At 42.5% G+C, this 9,401-nt stretch overlaps 2 non-coding genes and 1 pseudogene across 2 annotated transcripts; all 3 read left to right on the top strand.

The window, feature by feature from the left end:
* The first annotated feature begins 201 nt into the window (after window positions 1-201).
* LOC128923274 (small subunit ribosomal RNA) lies at window positions 202-2,191 on the top strand. Its single transcript, XR_008472241.1, has one exon. It is a non-coding gene; the product is annotated as a small subunit ribosomal RNA (ribosomal RNA).
* A 503-nt stretch (window positions 2,192-2,694) lies between these two features.
* On the top strand, window positions 2,695-2,873 carry LOC128923353 (5.8S ribosomal RNA). The gene has a single exon (XR_008472312.1). It is a non-coding gene; the product is annotated as a 5.8S ribosomal RNA (ribosomal RNA).
* Window positions 2,874-3,326: 453 nt separating this feature from the next.
* On the top strand, window positions 3,327-6,105 carry LOC128923396 (large subunit ribosomal RNA; annotated as a pseudogene).
* The last annotated feature ends 3,296 nt before the right edge of the window (window positions 6,106-9,401 follow it).

The following is a 9,401-nucleotide window of genomic DNA, read 5'->3' as shown; positions in this document are numbered from 1 at the left end:
ACAATAATATGAAATTTAAATGACATGAAGTAAATTATTTAATCCGACCATAGTAGAAGAAATTTCATAATTATTTATTGTCGCGATTTCGTTCTCCTTTGCATTGTGTATATGTCGTGTACTTAATTTTCAAATATTGAAAATATCATTATAAAAATTTATATAGTATAAAAAATATTATATAAATGAATAAAAAATATTATTCTGGTTGATCCTGCCAGTAGTTATATGCTTGTCTCAAAGATTAAGCCATGCATGTCTAAGTACAAACAAATTAAAAGTGAAACCGCAAAAGGCTCATTATATCAGTTATGGTTCCATAGATCGTTAACAGTTACTTGGATAACTGTGGTAATTCTAGAGCTAATACATGCAAAATAAACACGGACCTTTTGGAACGTGTGCTTTTATTAGGCTAAAACCAAGCGATCGTAAGATCGTTATATTGGTTGAACTCTAGATAACTTGCAGATCGTATGGTCTCGTACCGACGACAGATCTTTCAAATGTCTGCCCTATCAACTTTTGATGGTAGTATCTAGGACTACCATGGTTGCAACGGGTAACGGGGAATCAGGGTTCGATTCCGGAGAGGGAGCCTGAGAAACGGCTACCACATCTAAGGAAGGCAGCAGGCGCGTAAATTACCCACTCCCAGTTCGGGGAGGTAGTGACGAAAAATAACAATACAGGACTCATATCCGAGGCCCTGTAATTGGAATGAGTACACTTTAAATCCTTTAACAAGGACCTATTGGAGGGCAAGTCTGGTGCCAGCAGCCGCGGTAATTCCAGCTCCAATAGCGTATATTAAAGTTGTTGCGGTTAAAACGTTCGTAGTTGAATTTGTGCTTCATACGGGTAGTACAGCTATAATTGTGGTATGTACATTACCTTATGTATGCAAGCGTATTACCGGTGGAGTTCTTATATGTAATTAATACAATGTATTTTTTATATATTCCTCCTATTTAAACCTGCTTCAGTGCTCTTCATCGAGTGTTGTTGTGGGCCGGTACAATTACTTTGAACAAATTAGAGTGCTTAAAGCAGGCTCCAAATGCCTGAATATTTTGTGCATGGAATAATGAAATAAGACCTCTGTTCTACTTTCATTGGTTTTTAGATCAAGAGGTAATGATTAATAGAAGCAGTTTGGGGGCATTAGTATTACGACGCGAGAGGTGAAATTCTTGGACCGTCGTAAGACTAACTTAAGCGAAAGCATTTGCCAAAGATGTTTTCATTAATCAAGAACGAAAGTTAGAGGTTCGAAGGCGATCAGATACCGCCCTAGTTCTAACCATAAACGATGCCAGCTAGCAATTGGGTGTAGCTACTACTATGGCTCTCTCAGTCGCTTCCCGGGAAACCAAAGCTTTTGGGCTCCGGGGGAAGTATGGTTGCAAAGCTGAAACTTAAAGGAATTGACGGAAGGGCACCACCAGGAGTGGAGCCTGCGGCTTAATTTGACTCAACACGGGAAAACTTACCAGGTCCGAACATAAGCGTGTAAGACAGATTGATAGCTCTTTCTCGAATCTATGGGTGGTGGTGCATGGCCGTTCTTAGTTCGTGGAGTGATTTGTCTGGTTAATTCCGATAACGAACGAGACTCAAATATATTAAATAGATGCTTTCAGGATTATGGTGTTGAAGCTTATATAGCCTTCATTCATGAGTTCATCTTGAATGTGCAAGTGTTTGAATGTGTTTATATAAGTGGAGCCGTACCTGTTGGTTTGTCCCATTATAAGGACACTAGCTTCTTAAATGGACAAATTGCGTCTAGCAGTAACGAGATTGAGCAATAACAGGTCTGTGATGCCCTTAGATGTCCTGGGCTGCACGCGCGCTACAATGAAAGTATCAACGTGTATTTCCTAGACCGAGAGGTCCGGGTAAACCGCTGAACCACTTTCATGCTTGGGATTGTGAACTGAAACTGTTCACATGAACTTGGAATTCCCAGTAAGTGTGAGTCATTAACTCGCATTGATTACGTCCCTGCCCTTTGTACACACCGCCCGTCGCTACTACCGATTGAATTATTTAGTGAGGTCTCCGGACGTGATCACTGTGACGCCTTGTGTTTCACGGTTGTTTCGCAAAAGTTGACCGAACTTGATTATTTAGAGGAAGTAAAAGTCGTAACAAGGTTTCCGTAGGTGAACCTGCGGAAGGATCATTATTGTGTTCCTATCCGTAAATATTATAAAAAAAAACAAACAAACAAACAAACAAACAAAAAAAGAATAAAAAAGAAAAATTATTTTCTTTTTTTTCTTTTCATTCATTTATTTGAATGTTTTTCTTTTTTTTCTTTTTTTTTTTACTCCTTGTATTGTAGTATAATGAAAATTATATCGCATACATTGTATTTGAACGCAACAAACCTTTAAACATATATAGTTGTACTTATTATTTATAAAAATAATATAAATGATAAGTTAATTTGTTCTCATTAACGTGTAATTCCTTAAAAATATATAGAAATTAAATAAAATGTAATAAAAAAGGAATTACTGTTTTTGTTGGACTAAGACATGCGCAACTTGTAAATGTTTGGGTTGAAAATTACAATTTATTGAAAGATGTTTTAAAATAATTTATATATTATATACGAAAACGAAATGTTATTCTTTCAATAAATTAAAAACTCTTGACGTTAAATTAAAATAAACAAAAAATTATCACTCTAAGCGGTGGATCACTCGGCTCATGGGTCGATGAAGAACGCAGCTAACTGTGCGTCATCGTGTGAACTGCAGGACACATGAACATCGACATTTTGAACGCATATTGCAGTCCATGCTGTTATGTACTTTAATTAATTTTAAAGTGCTGCTTGGACTACATATGGTTGAGGGTTGTAAGACTATGCTAAATTAGTTGCTTATTCTTTTAGTCAATTAAAAGAATTTAAGCACATGGTATATTACTGGATTGTATTTTTCAATCCATAATATTAATAGCATAAAAAGAAATATAGAAAATATATTCTTGAACACCTCATATTTGAACGAAATTTTATAATAAATAAGAATCTTAGTATTCCCAAAAACAATAAAATTTCAATATTATTATTTCAAATAATATATACATTTAGAGGAACGTCTAGCATAAAATATTATTTTATTCTAGGATTGCCTTAAATGTAAAAAACCAAGAAAATAATATTGTTGTTATAATGAAGTAAGTAGTACGGGATGAAAAGATTGAATATTTATTATTAAGAAAATTATATTGGTGTTAAGAAATAATTATGTATGTTTCTTTAAAATAGCAAAAAGCTAAAATATAAAATAAATATAAATATTTTTATACAACCTCAACTCATATGGGACTACCCCCTGAATTTAAGCATATTAATGAGGGGAGGAAAAGAAACTAACAAGGATTTTCTTAGTAGCGGCGAGCGAAAAGAAAATAGTTCAGCACTAAGTCACTTTGTCTATATGGCAAATGTGAGATGCAGTGTATGGAATATCTTAATATCTAGTATGAGAAATTAACGATTTAAGTCCTTCTTAAATGAGGCCATTTACCCATAGAGGGTGCCAGGCCCGTATAACGTTAATGATTACTAGAAAGATATTTCCAAAGAGTCGTGTTGCTTGATAGTGCAGCACTAAGTGGGTGGTAAACTCCATCTAAAACTAAATATAACCATGAGACCGATAGTAAACAAGTACCGTGAGGGAAAGTTGAAAAGAACTCTGAATAGAGAGTTAAATAGTACGTGAAACTGCTTAGAGGTTAAGCCCGATGAACCTGAATATCCATTATGAAAAATTCATCATTATAACTGTGATATTTATAATATTATAGTAATAGTGTGCATTTTTTTCATATAAGGACATTGTAATCTATTAACATAATAAAATATTTATCAAAAGATCATTGGTGTTAAGTTTATTCAAATTAATTTGCTTTTAGCTTATTAACATAGAATAAATACTGATGATTTGATAAAGTGTTGATAGATTTTACATATATAATGCTTAAATTCTTTTGAATTTTACAATAATATTATTATCATTGATTTTAATATTAATTGTATGCATTTATATGATTAACAATGCGAAAGATTCAGGATACCTTCGGGACCCGTCTTGAAACACGGACCAAGGAGTCTAACATATGTGCAAGTCATTGGGTTATATTAAACCTAATGGCGAAATTAACTTAACTTTTATATAATGGGATTAATTTTTAGTGAAATATTTTACTATTAATTCAATCCCGGGGCGTTCCATATAGTTATGTATAATGATAATTTATTATTATTTATACCTCTAACTGGAGCGTACCTTGAGCATATATGCTGTGACCCGAAAGATGGTGAACTATACTTGATCAGGTTGAAGTCAGGGGAAACCCTGATGGAAGACCGAAACAGTTCTGACGTGCAAATCGATTGTCAGAATTGAGTATAGGGGCGAAAGACCAATCGAACCATCTAGTAGCTGGTTCCCTCCGAAGTTTCCCTCAGGATAGCTGGTGCATTTAAATATTATGTAAAATAATCTTATCTGGTAAAGCGAATGATTAGAGGCCTTAGGGTCGAAACGACCTTAACCTATTCTCAAACTTTAAATGGGTAAGAACCTCACCTTTCTTGATATGAAGGTTGAGGTTATGATATAATGTGCCCAGTGGGCCACTTTTGGTAAGCAGAACTGGCGCTGTGGGATGAACCAAACGTAATGTTACGGTGCCCAAATTAACAACTCATGCAGATACCATGAAAGGCGTTGGTTGCTTAAAACAGCAGGACGGTGGACATGGAAGTCGTAATCCGCTAAGGAGTGTGTAACAACTCACCTGCCGAAGCAACTAGCCCTTAAAATGGATGGCGCTTAAGTTGTATACCTATACATTACCGCTAAAGTACATGATTTATAATACAATTTCGGTTGGATTATAAATTTTGAAACTTTAGTGAGTAGGAGGGTACAATGGTGTGCTTAGAAGTGTTTGGCGTAAGCCTGCATGGAGCCGCCATTGGTACAGATCTTGGTGGTAGTAGCAAATAATCGAATGAGACCTTGGAGGACTGAAGTGGAGAAGGGTTTCGTGTGAACAGTGGTTGATCACGAGTTAGTCGGTCCTAAGTTCAAGGCGAAAGCCGAAATTTTTCAAGTTTTAATGAATTGTTGAGAATATATATTATTATGTTTTCTTCATAGTAATTAAACACTTGAATAATTTTGAACGAAAGGGAATACGGTTCCAATTCCGTAACCTGTTGAGTATCCGTTTGTTATTAAAAATGGGCCTTGTGCTCATCCTGGCAACAGGAACGACCATAAAGAAGCCGTCGAGAGGTATCGGAAGAGTTTTCTTTTCTGTTTTATAGTCGTACTACCATGGAAGTCTTTCGAAGAGAGATATGGTAGATGGACTAGAAGAGCATGACATTTACTGTTGTGTCGATATTTTCTCCTCGGACCTTGAAAATTTATGGTGGGGTTACGCAAACTTCTCAACAGGCCGTACCAATATCCGCAGCTGGTCTCCAAGGTGAAGAGTCTCTAGTCGATAGAATAATGTAGGTAAGGGAAGTCGGCAAATTAGATCCGTAACTTCGGGATAAGGATTGGCTCTGAAGATTGAGATAGTCGGGCTTGATTGGGAAGCAATACCATGGTTTATGTACTCGTTCTGGGTAAATAGAGAATTTCGGTTCTTGTTCCCCGGATAGTAGTTACGTAGCCAATTGTGGAACTTTCTTGCTAAAATTTTATAAGAATTATATCGCAAGATATATATTCTTATTTAATTATAACGATTATCAATTAACAATCAATTCAGAACTGGCACGGACTTGGGGAATCCGACTGTCTAATTAAAACAAAGCATTGTGATGGCCCTAACGGGTGTTGACACAATGTGATTTCTGCCCAGTGCTCTGAATGTCAAAGTGAAGAAATTCAAGTAAGCGCGGGTAAACGGCGGGAGTAACTATGACTCTCTTAAGGTAGCCAAATGCCTCGTCATCTAATTAGTGACGCGCATGAATGGATTAACGAGATTCCTACTGTCCCTATCTACTCATTCGTTAGTTGGCTTTCGACGCGGATAGACGTGCGTGCGCATCGTTGTGATTTTTGGTAAGTTTTTTTTTTTTCTTAGCGAGTTGTTGTTGCGATTTTTCGGCATTTCCTTTTGTGCGGTCGTTTGTTTACGCAGTGTGTAAGGCACCGTTATTGCCTGGCGTGCGTGAATAGTTGAATACGTGATCGCGTGTGTTGTTGGTGTAAGTGCACATTTCGTGCATTCTTGCATATCATACGCGCGTGGCTTGCGGTATTTCGGGAGTGTGTTTTTTGGTACAGTCGCGGTTGACTGTACGGCGTGTACGGGTAAGTACAACATTATTGTTATATAAAGTAACGTGGGTATCCACATAGTTGTTGTTGGTGGGCTGTCGCACAGTTTCAGTGGTGTACCGTGTTGTAGGTATTCCTGCTGGCTGGATTGCCTACCAGTGAGTGCTGTGCTGAGCGCCTGGCGTTCAGTTGCGCTTGTTTCGGGTTTGCCCGTACAGTTGTGCCCAAAGGGTGCCTGGGGCTGTCCCAGTGCTGAGGTCGCTGACTGTTGCGTCGACTGCGGTCGTAGCAGAGTGCTGTTAAGCCCACAGTGCGGTTGGTACAGTGCCACAGCGGTTGACTCTCGACCGTTACGGGGACATTGATCTGTCCGGCGGTCTTTTTGAGTAGCCTTTTCAGACCTTTGGCTGGGTTGTGGGCTGTGCCCTCGCGAGAGCGCATTAACCGACTGCTTGGGTGGTGACTGCTACAGAGCGAGTACACGTGTGAGTCAGCGTTTTCAGTGCGTTCAGTTGCACGCGCCTGGAGAGCAGCTGTTTCGGGTATTACCTGAGCAGGTAGCTTCTGCGCCAGTGTTCGCCGGCGTAACAGCCTGCCTGGGGGTAGGCCGAAGGTGGGAATGGCTCCACCACGGAGGAGGAGGGTTAAATCCCTCGCTGAAAGCGACGGGTCGGGCCCCATAACTGTGATGGTGGAAACGTCGTCGGGTGATGAGGAGGTGAGGCCACCGGTGAGGTCTCCGCCGCGGAGGAGGGCGCGTTTGGGGTCGCCTCTGTTGGTGAAAACGGAGAGCAGTGGGAGTGAGTGCGGTAGCGGAATGGGTGGCACCGCTGAAAAAGCGGTTGCTCACCCCGCAGTTTCGGGTGCTGCTAAGCCGGCCGAGAGCGGCGGTAACAGCGGCACTGGGAAGGGCGTCGCGGATAAGGGCGTCGCGGATAAGGGCGTCGCGGATAAGGGCGTCGCAGATAAGGGCGTCGCGAAGAAGGGTGTAACAAAAAAGAGCGTCGCGAAGGAGGGATCGACGAAAGTCAGCTCGGCGAAGGAGGGAGGGAAACGTGAGGGTGTAGTTAATGGGGGTGTGGTTGGGGGAGGCGCTATCAGCCATGTCGCGGCCATGAAGGCAGTGACAGCTGAATTAAATGCCTTGGTGTTTGGGGTGAAGGATTTTGAGGTCACTACCGCGAAGGGGCTGATGGAGCTTGCCTCGAAGTACGAGGCGCTCCTGATGACGGTAGTAACCGAGAATGCCCATCTTCGCGGTCAGGTTGACGCTCTAAGGGGGGGTTGTGGGGGATATATTGCCCAACCGAAGAGGTCGGTTGGGGGGTTGGCTCCGGCTGAGTCGGTGCGTGCGCCTCCAGCACCTGTGTTGGAGGCGATTGCTCCGGCATTGCCGAAGCCTGTGGAGACGTGGTCGGTGGTTGTGCGCAGCAAGGCCCCGACGACTTCCTCTAAGGAAGTCATAAAGAAGGTGGTGAAAGAGGTGGGACCTTCCCTCGGAGTGCGAGTGCACGAGGTGAAGCCAATTAAGGGTGGTGGGGTGGTTATTCGCACCCCCTCTGTTTTAGAGAGGGAAAAGGTGGCGAATAATGCCAAATTTGGGGAGGTGGGATTGGATGTGACTGTGAACCGGAAGTTGGGTCCGCGGGTTGTGGTTCAGGGGGTTCACACCGAAATCTCCCATGATGACTTCATGGAGGAGCTCTTTCGGTTGAACCTCCAGGACGTCAACCCTGAGGCACGAAAGTCGGATGTGCGGATGGTCAGTCGGCCCTGGAAGGTAGCCGCTGATGGTAGCACCAACGTTGTCCTTGAGGGTTCGGACAAATCAATGTCCGCCCTCTTGGAAGCGGGACGGTGCTACATAAAGTGGTTTTCCTTCAGGGTTCGACCGGATACCCCTGTTGCTGGCTGCTTCCGGTGTATGGGTTTTGACCATAGAGTGGCTGAGTGTAGGGCCAAATCAGATGTCTGTAGGAGGTGCGGTCAGGAAGGCCACAGAGCTGCCGGTTGCGTCAATGCACCCCATTGTCGCAACTGTGCATTTAAGGGTAGGCCAGCTGGGCATCTTATGATGTCCGCTGTCTGCCCCATATACTGTGGTGTTGTTGAGCGCGCCCTCGCCAGACACTGATGGGGGGTATCTTCCAGCTAAATTGTCAGGGATCGTATGCCGTGATGTGTGAGTTGGGGGGTTGTATGCTTGAGGGTGGGTGCGGCATTGCCTTACTCCAGGAGCCCTACACCACCAATGGTGTGGTTCGGGGTCTTCCTGGGGTTTTCAGGGTCTTTACGGACCTTGGGGGTAATGCCGCAATTGTTGTGACGGATCCAAACTACGATTGCGTAGTGTTGGATTCGTCGCAACAGGGGGTGTGTGTTTCAGTAGAGGGGGAGTTCGGTAGAATGATTGTCGCTAGTTTGTACTGCAAATTTAGCGAGCCCCTAGAGCCCTACCTGGGCTACATGGATAAGCTACTACTACTGGGGAGTAGTAGCCCTTTTATCCTAGGGTTGGATGCAAATGCCTCGTCCTCGATGTGGTTTAGTAAGGTATCCAGACATTCGTCTGGATATCAAAGCCACATCCGAGGCGAGGTATTGAGTGAATGGGTGGTGGCTAAGAGCCTCCACATTGTGAATGAGCCGAGTGAATGGTTTACGTTTGAGGGGCCTAGGGGCATGAGTGATATCGACGTAACGTTAATGAATGAGGCAGCAAGGAGAGCGTTTGATGTCAGTTGGGAGATTAGGGGAGGGTGGGGATTGAGTGACCATAATTTAATACAAATTATGGTCTCTCCGCAATCCCCACCCTCGGCGTACGTGGGTCCATTGCGGCGATGGCGTACCTCTGGTACTGACTGGAACCAATATGGACAGAATGTAAGGGAAGCGGTATTGGAAATACCGCTTAGTGAGTTTGAGGAACTGGGGGTGGACGAGCAAATTGCTCGGCTGTATGAGTTGGTGTGGTGTGTTAATGATAGGGTTTTCAGGAAGTATGAAAGTTCTAGGATTAGGAAAATTAAGTGGTGGACGAATGAGTTAACCTTGAAGAGGAGG

Source organism: Zeugodacus cucurbitae, chromosome X (genome assembly GCF_028554725.1).
Source record: "Zeugodacus cucurbitae isolate PBARC_wt_2022May chromosome X, idZeuCucr1.2, whole genome shotgun sequence".
Classification (NCBI taxonomy): domain Eukaryota; kingdom Metazoa; phylum Arthropoda; class Insecta; order Diptera; family Tephritidae; genus Zeugodacus; species Zeugodacus cucurbitae.
Note: the sequence above shows the minus strand (reverse complement) of the source record. Positions and strands in the feature narration are given on the sequence as shown.